Here is a 17,985-nt window from a genome sequence, read left to right as displayed (position 1 = left end):
AAACATACACTTTTCTACAATTACATTTTACAATTTTATATAACAGAATATAATGTTTTGTACATAATTTTGAACCTTATATTATTGTATTTCTATAAAAATAACTTTAAATTTCTTAAAATTATAAAGCACATTAATTTTTTTCATTATCGAATTGCCCCTCCCTCATCCCTACCTATTCGTATCTCTACCTACCCGATTTTTATCTAGTTTTTACCCGTATCCCTACCTATCCGATTTTTTATCTATTTTTTAACCATATTCCTACTTATTTACGCATAATATTCCTACCTACCCGTGTCTTTATCTGGTATACCTATAGTTACGATAGCGGTTATATATACGCGAAATCAGAATTTAGTTTTAAATTGGAACCGTTTAGAAGTTTTATTGAAAGTTTAATTTACGCAAAATAGAGATTCGAGACGGTACCTTTCCGTCTCTGATTACGTGTAATCGCACATATACAAAATAACCTTATATAGGCTTACCATTATCTGTATTTTTTGTACTTTGATTGGTGTGGTACACCAACCTACCTTAATCCTCTTCGTCTTCTTTCTTCCGGCCAGAGACTCACCTTTTGTAACACCTGGCCGTATCATGGCTCATATATAGCCAGAGATCGATAACAAGAAGAAATACTTCTTCTGCTGCCGGCTAATCATCGCCGGCAATAAGCGTAAGAATTTACGCTTTTGTATAATCCGCGAAACACGAACGCGTCGCGAAGGGGCCATTATATTAATTAAATTAATTAAGTACAAAGTTAAAAAATTAACAATAACAATAATTTCTTTAGAACATGAATTAATTTCACATTTAGTCTTTGCGCGCGTTTATTCGTAGCAATTAAGATATATATTCAATAATTAAAATATATATTCAATAAAAAACAAATTTAAATTTAAAAAAAATCTTTATATCGACAGTTTTAATTCGAAGAGATTCGATTATGACTATAAACTTTATATATATATATATTAAACTTTATATTATTTTAAATACTAACTTTATAATATGAACAAACTTTAATTTAAAACTATTATATATAATTTAGAACTAAATAAGCGAAAAATGCTAGACGCGCCATTCGATAGAATTTAAGGCCCATATACGTGTATTCATCGATTCGAAATTCATCGTTACTAAATCTCATCTCAAAAGCATGCAGAGATGAAAAATTCAGATGAATGACGCAAGATCCGGAAAGGATAATAAATTTTTCACACAATTAGAATTGATAAAAATATCTCTTTGTATTGTGCTAATTATTAAAATATATTTTTTGTATAATATGTTATTTTAAAATTATTTTCAAATGATGTAAAACTGTTCGATTCTAAAATAATTATCTAGATAATTAACTAGAAAGAAATCTTCTATTTTATAGCAATAAATATATATGGGATCTTACGTCATATTATTATATCAACTGGTAAAATCCAGTTATCAATTACCTCAACAGACATATTAATTTATCACTCACCAACCCCGATGCGCAACAGCGGAATTACATCTGCCACGTAGCTACGTTGTATCTGTAATATACAAACATAAAATTCATATTAAAATGGTGTTCAAAAAACCTAATGTTTTGAAACATAATTCCTATGTGGATCAAACTTTTTATTATTCAATTAGATATTAATTTAAATAAGGAAACATTTTACGAAAAGGATCTTTACAAGGATAAATTTCTACAATATTAAATTACTTCTTTTCTTCTAATTATTATTTCTAAATCACGGGGAAATAAAACAACTCGAGAATAAACAGGAAAAATTTTACACGAAATAAAAAATAATATTTACCGCAAAGTTGTTCCGCTGGCGCCCGATGCCTCTCCCAGGCCTCCTCCTCCTCTCAGGCTGCTCGAGATGTCAGCTTCGCAGGATTCCCTCGCTGCTCCGATGTCACCTTCTACGTCGTTATTTTCTGAAATATTCAAATGAACGATTCGATTAAGTAAAGACAGAAGAGATAGAACATTTTTGGACATAAGTAACATAGTACGTAAAAATCAATTACACTCACCACTTTCTTTCCTGCTGTTCCGGCCGCAAAATCCACCTCCACCTCCGGGTCAGATAGGAGTCTCGAGCCACATTGAGACTCGTGGCAATGCAGTGTGACTTCATCCATTAAGCAAGAAAAATCAAGAAGCCATTTCGGCTATATTGCATTAATTTTACGACGTTGTTGCAATATAGTCGAAATGTTTCTTGACCTTTCTCGCTTAATGGGAATGTAATTACTGAAAATAATTAAAAATTATTCCCTACCTACGTTTTAACTAAGTCCCTACCTACGCTTATTTCTCCACACTTCCCTACGCTAAAACTCACCGACACCGATGCGCAGCAGCGGAGCTGTATCTGCAACGTCGCTACGATGATTCTGTAACAATCAAACATATAATCCAGATTAGAGCAGGGAAGAAAAGAGACAGTCTGTATTTCGAAAAATAATTACCGAAGGTAAAACACGGAATTCTATATTTCTTTTAATTAAATAAATTTAATAAAAAAACACGTTTAATTTCTTGAAAGTATACTCTATTTACTGAACACAAGAATTCAAAATAGAATTTAAAAAATTAAACTCTTTTTTAATTTCTACTCTGACTATCTTTACTATTCGATTGAAAAACCGATTGGTTAAACTTTCCGCGAAAGACACAATATGTATAAACCAATTATATTTACCGCATGTTGTTCCGCCGGCGCCTGATGCCTCTTCCAGGCCTCCACCTCCTCTCAGGCTGCTCGGGATGTCACTCGTGTTCCCTCGATGCAAAGATGATGCTCCTTCCCGCGCGGATATTTTCTGTAACATAAAAATAATCGAATCGATTAAATACGTGTCACGCGCATCGAACATCTTATTCGTTATTCAGATTAATATTATATTTTAAATTACTTCTTCGAAAAAGGTTTCTACGTTAGAATCAACTTGCAATCAAATTTTTCAAAATATCTTTTTTTACTAATTTAAATTCCGAAACACGGAGTTTAATGTAGGAACTGAATAAGCACAAAGAGGGATTCTATAATATCTTTAAAAAAAATGAAAAGTAACACTTACCAGAAGTGTTGGTACGCCGATGCCCGATGCCTATCCTAGGCCTCCTCCTCCTCTCAGGCTGCTCGGGATGTCAGCTTCGCAGGATTCCCTCGCTGCTCCGATGTCATCTTCTGCGTCGTTATTTTCTGAAACATTCAAATGAACTATTAATGTTTAATGTAGGAACTGAATAAGCACAAAGAGGGATTTTATAATATCTTTAAAAAAAATGAAAAGTAACACTTACCAGAAGTGTTGGTACGCCGATGCCCGATGCCTATCCTAGGCCTCCTCCTCCTCTCAGGCTGCTCGGGATGTCAGCTTCGCAGGATTCCCTCGCTGCTCCGATGTCATCTTCTGCGTCGTTATTTTCTGAAACATTCAAATGAACTATTCGATTAAGTAACTTTGTAAGCGTGGTGTCGTTCCGCAGACAACGCGACGCGATAACTTACACGCCTAACTTTCTAAGGCGCGGCAGACACGCGGCGAACCGTATAAGCGAAGCGTATTAAAGTCTCGCGGCGCGGAGAGACCCGCGACGGACCGTATAACCGAGCGAAGCGTACGATATAGTCTCGCGGCGCGGAGAGACCCGCGACGACGCGTATAAGGGAGCGAAGCGTACGATATAGTCTCGCGGCGCGAAGAGACCCGCGACGACGCGTATAAGGGAGCGAAGCGTACGATATAGTCTCGCGGCGCGGAGAGACCCGCGACGACGCGTATAAGGGAGCGAAGCGTACGATATAGTCTCGCGGCGCGGAGAGACCCGCGACGACGCGTATAAGGGAGCGAAGCGTACGACATAGTCTCGCGGCGCGGAGAGACCCGCGACGACGCGTATAAGGGAGGGAAGCCGTACGACATAGTCTCGCGGCGCGGAGAGACCCGCGACGACGCGTATAAGGGAGGGAAGCCGACGACATAGTCTCGCGGCGCGGAGAGACCCGCGACGACGCGTATAAGGGAGGGAAGCCGACGACATAGTCTCGCGGCGCGGAGAGACCCGCGACGACGCGTATAAGGGAGGGAAGCCGACGACATAGTCTCGCGGCGCGGAGAGACCCGCGACGACGCGTATAAGGGAGGGAAGCCGACGACATAGTCTCGCGGCGCGGAGAGACCCGCGACGACGCGTATAAGGGAGGGAAGCCGACGACATAGTCTCGCGGCGCGGAGAGACCCGCGACGACGCGTATAAGGGAGGGAAGCCGACGACATAGTCTCGCGGCGCGGAGAGACCCGCGACGACGCGTATAAGGGAGGGAAGCCGACGACATAGTCTCGCGGCGCGGAGAGACCCGCGACGACGCGTATAAGGGAGGGAAGCCGACGACATAGTCTCGCGGCGCGGAGAGACCCGCGACGACGCGTATAAGGGAGGGAAGCCGACGACATAGTCTCGCGGCGCGGAGAGACCCGCGACGACGCGTATAAGGGAGGGAAGCCGACGACATAGTCTCGCGGCGCGGAGAGACCCGCGACGACGCGTATAAGGGAGGGAAGCCGACGACATAGTCTCGCGGCGCGGAGAGACCCGCGACGACGCGTATAAGGGAGGGAAGCCGACGACATAGTCTCGCGGCGCGGAGAGACCCGCGACGACGCGTATAAGGGAGGGAAGCCGACGACATAGTCTCGCGGCGCGGAGAGACCCGCGACGACGCGTATAAGGGAGGGAAGCCGACGACATAGTCTCGCGGCGCGGAGAGACCCGCGACGACGCGTATAAGGGAGGGAAGCCGACGACATAGTCTCGCGGCGCGGAGAGACCCGCGACGACGCGTATAAGGGAGGGAAGCCGACGACATAGTCTCGCGGCGCGGAGAGACCCGCGACGACGCGTATAAGGGAGGGAAGCCGACGACATAGTCTCGCGGCGCGGAGAGACCCGCGACGACGCGTATAAGGGAGGGAAGCCGACGACATAGTCTCGCGGCGCGGAGAGACCCGCGACGACGCGTATAAGGGAGGGAAGCCGACGACATAGTCTCGCGGCGCGGAGAGACCCGCGACGACGCGTATAAGGGAGGGAAGCCGACGACATAGTCTCGCGGCGCGGAGAGACCCGCGACGACGCGTATAAGGGAGGGAAGCCGACGACATAGTCTCGCGGCGCGGAGAGACCCGCGACGACGCGTATAAGGGAGGGAAGCCGACGACATAGTCTCGCGGCGCGGAGAGACCCGCGACGACGCGTATAAGGGAGGGAAGCCGACGACATAGTCTCGCGGCGCGGAGAGACCCGCGACGACGCGTATAAGGGAGGGAAGCCGACGACATAGTCTCGCGGCGCGGAGAGACCCGCGACGACGCGTATAAGGGAGGGAAGCCGACGACATAGTCTCGCGGCGCGGAGAGACCCGCGACGACGCGTATAAGGGAGGGAAGCCGACGACATAGTCTCGCGGCGCGGAGAGACCCGCGACGACGCGTATAAGGGAGGGAAGCCGACGACATAGTCTCGCGGCGCGGAGAGACCCGCGACGACGCGTATAAGGGAGGGAAGCCGACGACATAGTCTCGCGGCGCGGAGAGACCCGCGACGACGCGTATAAGGGAGGGAAGCCGACGACATAGTCTCGCGGCGCGGAGAGACCCGCGACGACGCGTATAAGGGAGGGAAGCCGACGACATAGTCTCGCGGCGCGGAGAGACCCGCGACGACGCGTATAAGGGAGGGAAGCCGACGACATAGTCTCGCGGCGCGGAGAGACCCGCGACGACGCGTATAAGGGAGGGAAGCCGACGACATAGTCTCGCGGCGCGGAGAGACCCGCGACGACGCGTATAAGGGAGGGAAGCCGACGACATAGTCTCGCGGCGCGGAGAGACCCGCGACGACGCGTATAAGGGAGGGAAGCCGACGACATAGTCTCGCGGCGCGGAGAGACCCGCGACGACGCGTATAAGGGAGGGAAGCCGACGACATAGTCTCGCGGCGCGGAGAGACCCGCGACGACGCGTATAAGGGAGGGAAGCCGACGACATAGTCTCGCGGCGCGGAGAGACCCGCGACGACGCGTATAAGGGAGGGAAGCCGACGACATAGTCTCGCGGCGCGGAGAGACCCGCGACGACGCGTATAAGGGAGGGAAGCCGACGACATAGTCTCGCGGCGCGGAGAGACCCGCGACGACGCGTATAAGGGAGGGAAGCCGACGACATAGTCTCGCGGCGCGGAGAGACCCGCGACGACGCGTATAAGGGAGGGAAGCCGACGACATAGTCTCGCGGCGCGGAGAGACCCGCGACGACGCGTATAAGGGAGGGAAGCCGACGACATAGTCTCGCGGCGCGGAGAGACCCGCGACGACGCGTATAAGGGAGGGAAGCCGACGACATAGTCTCGCGGCGCGGAGAGACCCGCGACGACGCGTATAAGGGAGGGAAGCCGACGACATAGTCTCGCGGCGCGGAGAGACCCGCGACGACGCGTATAAGGGAGGGAAGCCGACGACATAGTCTCGCGGCGCGGAGAGACCCGCGACGACGCGTATAAGGGAGGGAAGCCGACGACATAGTCTCGCGGCGCGGAGAGACCCGCGACGACGCGTATAAGGGAGGGAAGCCGACGACATAGTCTCGCGGCGCGGAGAGACCCGCGACGACGCGTATAAGGGAGGGAAGCCGACGACATAGTCTCGCGGCGCGGAGAGACCCGCGACGACGCGTATAAGGGAGGGAAGCCGACGACATAGTCTCGCGGCGCGGAGAGACCCGCGACGACGCGTATAAGGGAGGGAAGCCGACGACATAGTCTCGCGGCGCGGAGAGACCCGCGACGACGCGTATAAGGGAGGGAAGCCGACGACATAGTCTCGCGGCGCGGAGAGACCCGCGACGACGCGTATAAGGGAGGGAAGCCGACGACATAGTCTCGCGGCGCGGAGAGACCCGCGACGACGCGTATAAGGGAGGGAAGCCGACGACATAGTCTCGCGGCGCGGAGAGACCCGCGACGACGCGTATAAGGGAGGGAAGCCGACGACATAGTCTCGCGGCGCGGAGAGACCCGCGACGACGCGTATAAGGGAGGGAAGCCGACGACATAGTCTCGCGGCGCGGAGAGACCCGCGACGACGCGTATAAGGGAGGGAAGCCGACGACATAGTCTCGCGGCGCGGAGAGACCCGCGACGACGCGTATAAGGGAGGGAAGCCGACGACATAGTCTCGCGGCGCGGAGAGACCCGCGACGACGCGTATAAGGGAGGGAAGCCGACGACATAGTCTCGCGGCGCGGAGAGACCCGCGACGACGCGTATAAGGGAGGGAAGCCGACGACATAGTCTCGCGGCGCGGAGAGACCCGCGACGACGCGTATAAGGGAGGGAAGCCGACGACATAGTCTCGCGGCGCGGAGAGACCCGCGACGACGCGTATAAGGGAGGGAAGCCGACGACATAGTCTCGCGGCGCGGAGAGACCCGCGACGACGCGTATAAGGGAGGGAAGCCGACGACATAGTCTCGCGGCGCGGAGAGACCCGCGACGACGCGTATAAGGGAGGGAAGCCGACGACATAGTCTCGCGGCGCGGAGAGACCCGCGACGACGCGTATAAGGGAGGGAAGCCGACGACATAGTCTCGCGGCGCGGAGAGACCCGCGACGACGCGTATAAGGGAGGGAAGCCGACGACATAGTCTCGCGGCGCGGAGAGACCCGCGACGACGCGTATAAGGGAGGGAAGCCGACGACATAGTCTCGCGGCGCGGAGAGACCCGCGACGACGCGTATAAGGGAGGGAAGCCGACGACATAGTCTCGCGGCGCGGAGAGACCCGCGACGACGCGTATAAGGGAGGGAAGCCGACGACATAGTCTCGCGGCGCGGAGAGACCCGCGACGACGCGTATAAGGGAGGGAAGCCGACGACATAGTCTCGCGGCGCGGAGAGACCCGCGACGACGCGTATAAGGGAGGGAAGCCGACGACATAGTCTCGCGGCGCGGAGAGACCCGCGACGACGCGTATAAGGGAGGGAAGCCGACGACATAGTCTCGCGGCGCGGAGAGACCCGCGACGACGCGTATAAGGGAGGGAAGCCGACGACATAGTCTCGCGGCGCGGAGAGACCCGCGACGACGCGTATAAGGGAGGGAAGCCGACGACATAGTCTCGCGGCGCGGAGAGACCCGCGACGACGCGTATAAGGGAGGGAAGCCGACGACATAGTCTCGCGGCGCGGAGAGACCCGCGACGACGCGTATAAGGGAGGGAAGCCGACGACATAGTCTCGCGGCGCGGAGAGACCCGCGACGACGCGTATAAGGGAGGGAAGCCGACGACATAGTCTCGCGGCGCGGAGAGACCCGCGACGACGCGTATAAGGGAGGGAAGCCGACGACATAGTCTCGCGGCGCGGAGAGACCCGCGACGACGCGTATAAGGGAGGGAAGCCGACGACATAGTCTCGCGGCGCGGAGAGACCCGCGACGACGCGTATAAGGGAGGGAAGCCGACGACATAGTCTCGCGGCGCGGAGAGACCCGCGACGACGCGTATAAGGGAGGGAAGCCGACGACATAGTCTCGCGGCGCGGAGAGACCCGCGACGACGCGTATAAGGGAGGGAAGCCGACGACATAGTCTCGCGGCGCGGAGAGACCCGCGACGACGCGTATAAGGGAGGGAAGCCGACGACATAGTCTCGCGGCGCGGAGAGACCCGCGACGACGCGTATAAGGGAGGGAAGCCGACGACATAGTCTCGCGGCGCGGAGAGACCCGCGACGACGCGTATAAGGGAGGGAAGCCGACGACATAGTCTCGCGGCGCGGAGAGACCCGCGACGGACCGTATACGCGAAGCGTAATGCCTCGCGGCGGCAGACAACGCGACGGGAGCGCCGGACCCCATTGTACCCTTCACTCCCTGCGAACTGGGAGGAGGGTACGGTGTGCTCGTAGACCCTGTACCTCCCCACCGGGCCCTCCCTTCGGTAAAGCCGAAGGTACTGCCCCAGTGGATCGTTGATACAGGGAGCCCTCTCACCACGGCAAGGTGGCACACCACGAGAGGGACATTTTTTACACGCTTAACTTTATCCGTTGTCCTACCTACCCGTATTACAATTTAGTATTTGTTAATCCATACCTCAAAGTGATCACTTGAGATTTGGGAAACGTAGAATTGAGAGTTTTAACGTGCGCGATTGGAATTTAATTGGGGATGGGGATTTTCCAATCTCGCACATATGCGAGAAAATATAAAGAAAATAGTCCTACTTTGGGCAAATAAACAGATCAAATTATTTTGTATGTTAACTACTTTACAAACCTTCAATTCTGGTCATTAATATAGACCTTACCTTATGAGATGTTTCCGTCGTTTCTTCTGACCAAGATTGAACTCACCTATTGAGTTGTTACTGGCCAAATCCATTTTGGTTGTATGTCAGCCAGAAAATGAGAAGGAGATAAATTCCTTCAATGCCGGCTGATTAACAGCGCCGGTAGACGATTATAATGTTGCGGTCGATTACGAATCGTTGCGATCGTTAATAAGCGCGCGTTAATCATATCGGAAAAAAATAAACAACCACGTTGGATCGTTAATAAAATCTTAATTAAGTGACTTAATTTTGTTTTTAATTTTACAATGATACGCGTAATTAATGTATTCGTCCAAGAATTAATACACAGCAGCAATGGAAAGTAAAACAGAATTATATTATCAAGAAATGAAAGAATTTTATGTTAATCGCGTTCTAATAAAAATCGTGATTATATCTCACAATTAGTCACAAATATCTGGATTTCAATAGTACAATGTAGAAACACGAGACAACAGAAATTTAAAAATTAATCGATGACTCGATCAATCAATTATTTATTAATGAATGGACAAACAATGTTTGGTATAAAAGTATAAACCGAATCGCGAACCGAACCGCGAACCGAATCACGAATCGTTACTTAATCTCACTTTAGATATCAAGTGAGATATTCAGACTAAATGACGTGAGATCCAAAGGGATTAATAATTTCTCCATATAATTAATATCGCAATCAATATAATGAATTCATCAAGTTCTTACGCTGTAACATTTGTCTTTACAAATTCTTATATACATATTTATATAAATATTTCGTTATTATAACGCAAATTGTTATCAAATTTATATTTATAATATGACATATCAAAAATACATATATCTACGATTATATTATATATTTTAATGTAATGTAATTGATATGAAAACTATCAATTCTGAGATAATTCTACATGAAAAATGATTCTGTCCCGCAATAAAATATTCACTGGATCTCACGTTATTTTATTTTGTTTTTTTTATACAAAGCCAAGCTACATATGGATAGACTATAAATATCGTCCAAGACTATAAATACGATTAACACTTTTTAGTGTGATCTATATATGTATGTACAATAAGGTTCATGTGGAATATATGCAACGTGAATCAAAATATCTTTTGGTCTTTTTCATTTGTAATGCATGCACATTGAATTTATTAATACATTTTGCTTCTTTGCACCAATTTATTATTTAATCCTGGAGGAATATTTGGAATAGAGAGAAAGAAAGAGAGAGAAAAAAGAAAATGAAGAAACACATTTAAATTTTCTTATCTATATAATCAATTAATTTATTTTATTTTATTAAACCTATCTGTACTCCATCTACAGATACTTATAGCTTTTATTATTTCTTAATTCCATAATTGTAATTAAACTATCTATTGTCTATCTATAAAAAATTATTTTCTATTTATTTCAATTGTATATAAAAAATATAAATATTTTTAAAATTTTTATTTTACACGAAAAATAAAAGTCACAAAAAACTTAAATAAAATCTTATATTCGAAAAACGTTATAAAACTTTATTTTAGTTCTTTGTCTTTTTCTGTATTTCTTAATAATTTTAAAAATAAATTTAAAAAATGTAATTAATGTAATAAATCTAAATAATTGATTTTAATATTGCACAAGAAACTAATATCTTTATATATAATAAAATATACATCACCATCATCGTTACTTATTACTCGTGTCCGAGCGTGGTGACTTCTCTTCATATACATGTGTTGCACACGTAGATTATACACATTGTATATGGGACCTACAGTTTAACGCCGATTCCGAACGGCTATGTTTTTTCAGAGAAGTGTTCGTGGCAAGAATACTCTTCGGTGGTTTGCCATTGCCTTCCGAGAGGAGAACGAGCGAATATAATTTTTCTAGCTCTACCGGGAATCGAACCCGGGACCTTTGGCTCAATAGACCAGTGCGCTGTCTACTAGGCCATGCTCGTCCTCAATAAAATATACACAGAGAAAAAATAATGTTGTATCAACAGCATTAGTCTAATTGGAAATAATCTTGTTTTATTTTATTAAAACAAAAGCATAATGTATTGAATTAACAAGATTATTTCCAATTAGACTCAGGCTGTTGATACAACATTATTTTTTTCTCCGTGTATATTTGCCAAATTTAACTAATTGCCTATAAATTTCAGGCGACTGGTATACTTCGCATGTTCTGCGATACAAATAATATTAGATGCATTAATAAATAATGCATCGACATAACGTATGTGCTTATGGTGCATTCTCCCGTAAGCACAATAAATAATGATGATGCTCCAGGATTAATTATTTAGCCTAGTCTGATCTAGTCTATCCATTTTAGAGCAACAAATTTGTAAGAAGTCGCATTTATCTTACTATTATATGGATACAATACATAAATATATCTAATATAGGTCTCACAAATTCGTTACCCCATACTATTGTAAAAAATTCGTCACTCACCGATCCGATGCGCAACGGGCGGAGTAATTCGGCCACGTAACTACGATGATACTGTAACAAAAACGAAAGATATAAATTAAAGAGGCGCTAAAAATGATAAATGTTTCAAAAAATACACATAATTTTACGCGCATCTAAATTCGTCTTTCAATTAGATTCACTGATATAATTATCTATTTTCCGGAAAAAATATTTACAAAAATAAATTTTTATAAAATTTTGAATAATTTCTTTTTTTCTAATTAGTTTTAGCTTATCGAAATAAAACTCCGAATAAATGAGGAAGAACTATTAATTTTATGCAGATAAAAGGTGATACTTACCCCAAGGTTGCTCCGCCGGGGCCCGATGTCTCTCTCAGACCTCCTCCTCCTCTCAGGACGTCAGGCCTCCTTCTCTCACCGCACAGGACACTCGCGAGAAACACTCGCGGATAATAAACTACAATCGCGCGCGGACTAATTTTAGTAAAAGTCTTTCTCGCGCGATACTGTACGGCACTCCCGTTTAAAAAAGTCCTTTAGTCCGATTACTTGAACGGCACTCCCGAAGCAAACGCGACGAACCGGCTGCGGTTCGTTCATTCAATTAAATCGGCGGACGAGGGTACGTTAGCTTCCCCGTCTTTAGATTTTTATCCAAGCAGAACGAGAGTTTTGCTTGGGTAAAATCCTCGTACTGGGTACTGAGCCTTCCCACCTCGCCAAGGTTGTACCCATGGGAAGGAAGTACTTTACTCTGTAACATAAAAGCAGGTAATAAACAAATAAAAAGTATAAAATATTTGTATAATTTTATACATATAAAAAATTATACAAATATTTTATACTTTCTATTTGTTGATCACGAGATATAAATACGATTTATAAACTTAAATAAAAACAGTAGATTAAAAAGGTTTAACATTTTAATTGTTAAACCTTTATTTGTTTTCTATCTTTTATTTTCTTTATATTCTATATTTGTAAAAAATTATTATATAAAAAGTATAAAATATTTGTATAATTTTATACATATAAAAAATTATACAAATATTTTATACTTTCTATTTGTTGATCACGAGATATAAATACGATTGGTAAACTTAAGAACAGTAAATTAAAAAGGTTTAACATTTTAATTGTTAAACCTATATTTGTTTTCTACCTTTTATTTTCTTTATATTTTATATTTGTAAAAAATTATTTTATACAATTTTTATACGAGTACATTCTCGTATGCAAACTAAATTAATTAATAAATGCACAATAAATATAATAATAAAGAAGCGTCCAGAATTAAACTTATCCTAATCTGTTGTAACTGACCCATTTTAAGGCAACGGATGTATAGAATGCTATATACTTATGTGTAAGATCTTTATATTGTTAACAAAATTTCATACGTTTATCTAGATATATAGTATGTATATTTAATAAGTTACCATACATCCGTTACCTCAATAAATATATTAATTCATCACTCACCGACACCGATGCGATGCGCAATAGCGGAATTATATCTGCCACGTAGCTACGTTGATTCTGTAACATATAAATATAAAATTTATATTAAAATGGTGTTTAAAAAACTCAATGTTTTAAAACATAATTCCTATGGCATCAAACCTTTTATTTATCATTCAATTAGATATTTATTTAAATAATTATTTTCCTAAAATAATCTTTACAATAATGAGCTTTTATAAAAATTCAAATTACCACTTTCTTTCTAATTATTCAACGATTTCGAGCGGCACTCCCGAAATTGCGACGCAACGAACCGTTTATACAATTGGCGGCGATTGTGTTTAGTTGCCTTGTTGTTCGGTAAAAACGGAATTGCCTGTAAAAGATAAGATTACGCGTACGTTTAGGGCGGTACCCTACTTAGATAGGGATACGCGTAGTAAGTACGCGAGAATAAAAATATGCGAGAATAATGCTACAGTTGAAAGCGGATGAAGTACGCGTCGCGTGTGATTAATTTCGAGAGTATCGTGCAAGGTATGGCAAAGCCGCACGATTATTATATTCTAGTGATTACTTGTAATCACGTTTAATTGTAATAAACATTTTGTTTGTTTTACGAAATAGATGTGAGTGCCATGAAGAAATAGCAATGCAGAAAGAAAAGAAGAACATAAGCCGAGGAAGTGGGCAGATGTAACAGATCGCAAAGTGAGCATTTCATAATCAATTTTAATTAATTGTTACTGATGGAAATAATTATTCATTGGCGCAGTATATCGTTTTTCGATCACTGTATAGTGTAATAGTGTATTGAATGTTTAATACGTTGTCTAATAAATAAAATATTTTAGATTATATTTTAAGATTTTTTTAAATATTTAATAAATTTTTTTGTTGCCTTTTAAAATATGGATAGGTCAGGATAGAGTAGTAATTTGATTCTTTGAATAATTATTATCCCTCGATTTATTGTATGTGCATACAAGGTTGCATAAAATAAAGGAAGCTGTAAAACAGAGTTCATTATAATTGATATGATATATATTATTATTCAATTTGTTCATTTATTGTACATTTATATGCAACAGAACTTCATTAAGCGATAGAATAAATTACTTAATAAAGATTTGTTTTATATTTCTTTTCAAGCTTTGTATGCACAGATAGGATTACAAGATTTTTAGTAGATATAAGATTATTTAATTTCGAGATATGTACATGAATTTCACGAAGTTCACAGAACAAATATAAGAAAATAACAGGAACTAATAAATAAAGCAAGCTCAATAAAAAGTAAGAACAATGATGAAATGGTTTTCGTGAGAGAAAAATTATGTTCAAAGCTTAATAAAGATGTTACCGCTATATACTTATTGTCAAGCTTTTTTGGCACACATTAAAATTTTTAGGAACTCTAATAAGAACACCATGAGGATATGATATAGAATAGTTTTAGAATATTAAAATACATCATAATTAATTAAATTTTAAAGTATTAATAAACAACGAAAAATGCGGAAAAAAGAGAAAGAGATAAAATAAAACTAAAATAAGTTTATTGATGCTTTTAGAATATACACTTTTTAAATATCTTCATGGTTTTCGTATCTTAATAGACTGGAAGACCAGATAAGAAGAAGATATTTATGTATTGTACATTGTACATATCTGTGTGAAATAAAAATGCATCAGTGTCTGTATAAATATATAAAACAAGTATAGGAAATACTTATTAATGTTGCATATTAATAAATTTTTTTTAATAAACTGTCAAATTATATGACATTTATAATTTAAAAGATATTAGAAGAGCAGAACATAAAGAAAAAGTTTCTTTGTGATATGCATATAATACTCAGGCTTAAGTATTATAATTATGTAATAATTAATTTGTTGTTATTAACTAACATGTCACAATATCGATTGATGATTATAATATACATTATTTAACATCTATTTGCTATGTACGAAGTCTAAGGAAAAAATTAATTAATCAAAAATTATTGTTATCTGTGTAAATATAGTATAAAAATTAGATGACAAATCGTTATGCATTTGTAATTACAATTACGCGCAAACTGATTTGTCATCCACTATTAATTATCATAACTCGTAAAACACGTAAAATCTATTTTTATTGTCTAGCAGAAATTGGCTTTTGATTTCTCACGTGCATATATTACATATATAATATTTATCAACTGATATTAATAAATAGGGTACTGATAACCAATTGTAAATATTACAATATATTTAACTGCTTTAATAAACTGCTTAAAAAAACTATTATGGTTAATTAACTACTCTACTCTATAATTTTATATGATATACTTATCTATAATGTTTTTATACACTTAATTGATAATTGTACTTTTTTAACTATATTAATAACCAAGGAATATATAAATGCATTTAGATATCAAGAAGTTTGTGAATATTTTATTACTGTATCTATTATCGTTGCAAATTTAAATTTTTATATATTAATTATAATTGCTAAAAAAAAATATTGTTTATTATTTCCGGTTAAATATAAGTCGACATAAGTCGACTTATATTTTAACATGTTCTGGTTGTAAAATATTTTCTATTTTTTTCCAATTTCTGTATTTCGAAATTAAACTTTTTTATCAAGCAATTCTATTTTATCATGCATATCTAAAATAAGTAATTTATTCTATCGCTTAATAAAGTTCTGTTGCATGTAAATGGGTAATGAATTTATAAAAATTATATAAAACATAAATAAGACATAAATGTAAATACGATATGAGAAAAACCGGAAATAATAAACAATATTTTTTCTTAGCAATTATTAATATATAAAAATTTAAATTCGCAACGATAATAGATACAGTAGTCAAATATTCACAAACTTCTTGATATCTGAATGCATTTATTCGGGTTATTTGGTTATTAATATATTTTAAAAAGTGCAGTTATTAGTTAAGGGTATAAGAATATTATAGATAAGTATATCATATAAATTTGTAGCCTTTTGAAATGTGGATAGATCAAGATAGAGTAGTAATTTAATTCCTTGAATAATTAGTATTCGTCGATTTATTGTATGTGCATACAAAGTTGCATAAAATAAAAAAAGCTATAAAATAGAGTTTATTATAATTGATATGATATATATCATTATTAAATTTGTTTGTTTATTGTACGTTTACATGCAACAAAACTTTATTAAGCAATAGAATAAATTACTTATTTTAGATATGCATAAATTACTTGATAAAAGAGTTTAATTTTAAAATACAGAAATTGGAAAAAAATAGAAAATATTTTACAACCAGACCATGTTAAAATATAAGTCTTATATTTGGATAAATTGTTTCAAACTTAATAAAGATATTTTTACATTTCTTGTCAAGCTTTGTATGCACAGATAGGATTACAAGATTTTTAGCAAATATAAAATTATTTAATTTCGAGATTAAGATAGGATATAATTGAGTGCACTTACCAGTGCGATGCGCAGTAATAGAGTTGTACTCGTATATATGCAACACTGATCTGTAAAATATAAATATATTTAAATAAATATCTAAATTAATATTTTAAATTTCAATATTTTACAAAAATAATTATTACATGCATTTAACTTCTTATTCTTAATCTCTTTTCATAAATTCTTAATCTTTCGTAGTTTTCTGGCTTTTAATTAAATATTTATTTAAAAAATTACGTAACTCTCTACATAAAATCTTTTTATATAAAAATTTTAAAAAATTTGATAAATAGAATCTCTTTAATTCTTGCGTATTTATAATTTAAATAATTATAACTTTTTAAATGGTGTAAAATATTACATGTATGTTGAATTTTATAAATACTTTATTAAATATTTTAAGCCTCTCAAATGTAAAAAATATATAATACATTTTATAAGCTATAATGTTACGTAATATTACTATAATTAGTGCGTGGAATACTCGTTGTAATCGTGTGATTCTCGCGAGGAAAACCGTTTAAATTCAGTAACTAATAAAATAAGTAACAAATTGCTCACCTCGTGGTTGCTTCGCCGTCGCTCGACGCCTCTCCTGGGCCTCCTCCTCCTCCCTCCGCGGTCGCTCATTTATGGCGCTCGCTAGAACACAATTAACTATTATATGATTGCTACGTATACGGCACTCCCGACGTCCGGACGTCAATCATTTGCACGACTCGAACTGTATTACATTCGGACGGAAAATCGATGCAGGAAGTGCGTATAATTTCGCGACAAATCGCCGCGGTGATTAGATTCGCACGTTATAAAGCAGATGAAGCGTACGGGTTAAAGTTAAGAATATAAATGTTCGCGGAACGCGATATCCGGAAAATATGAACGTCGCTCTCTCGACTGTTCGCGCGACAGATTCGATCAAACGCATCTCGTGAAATATTTTAAGCAACGTACCGAGCGTCGAATCTACGTCACGCCAGTGTCAAATATATTAAGACACGATTAAATATGAGACAAATAGATTCGTCCTGTATGCGCCGTGACGTTCCGTTCACGGCGACGAAAGATTCGAGAGTGACGCTGCCAGCTTAACCATGATGCCGCGCGACGAATTTCGGTTAAACGCATCTCGCGAAATACTCGTTTTATGAAGTCAGCGATGTACCGGTCGAATCTACGTCGTATGTGCGTCAAATACCGGAGGCACGATTGAGTTCAAGCTTATAATGA

General features: G+C 41.1%; 1 long non-coding RNA gene across 3 annotated transcripts; it reads right to left on the bottom strand.

Moving 5' to 3' along the window:
• Positions 1-39: 39 nt before the first annotated feature.
• LOC139773594 (uncharacterized) lies at positions 40-3,882 on the bottom strand. Of its 3 annotated transcripts, XR_011718377.1 has the most exons (7): positions 3,314-3,882; positions 3,088-3,230; positions 2,709-2,829; positions 2,349-2,400; positions 2,038-2,281; positions 1,815-1,938; positions 40-1,541 (listed from the first exon to the last, which is right to left on the bottom strand). It is a non-coding gene; the product is annotated as an uncharacterized lncRNA (long non-coding RNA). The 3 variants fall into 3 exon arrangements; XR_011718375.1 differs by having other exon boundaries at positions 41-1,541; positions 2,038-2,400; XR_011718376.1 differs by having other exon boundaries at positions 41-1,541; positions 2,038-2,400; positions 3,088-3,212.
• Between the last annotated feature and the right edge of the window lie 14,103 nt (positions 3,883-17,985).

This window comes from Temnothorax nylanderi, unplaced genomic scaffold (assembly GCF_030848795.1).
Source record: "Temnothorax nylanderi isolate EJ_2023f unplaced genomic scaffold, tnyl_v1.0 TNYL_tig0064_pilon, whole genome shotgun sequence".
NCBI classification, from domain to species: domain Eukaryota; kingdom Metazoa; phylum Arthropoda; class Insecta; order Hymenoptera; family Formicidae; genus Temnothorax; species Temnothorax nylanderi.
This window is presented reverse-complemented; position numbering and strand designations above follow the sequence as displayed.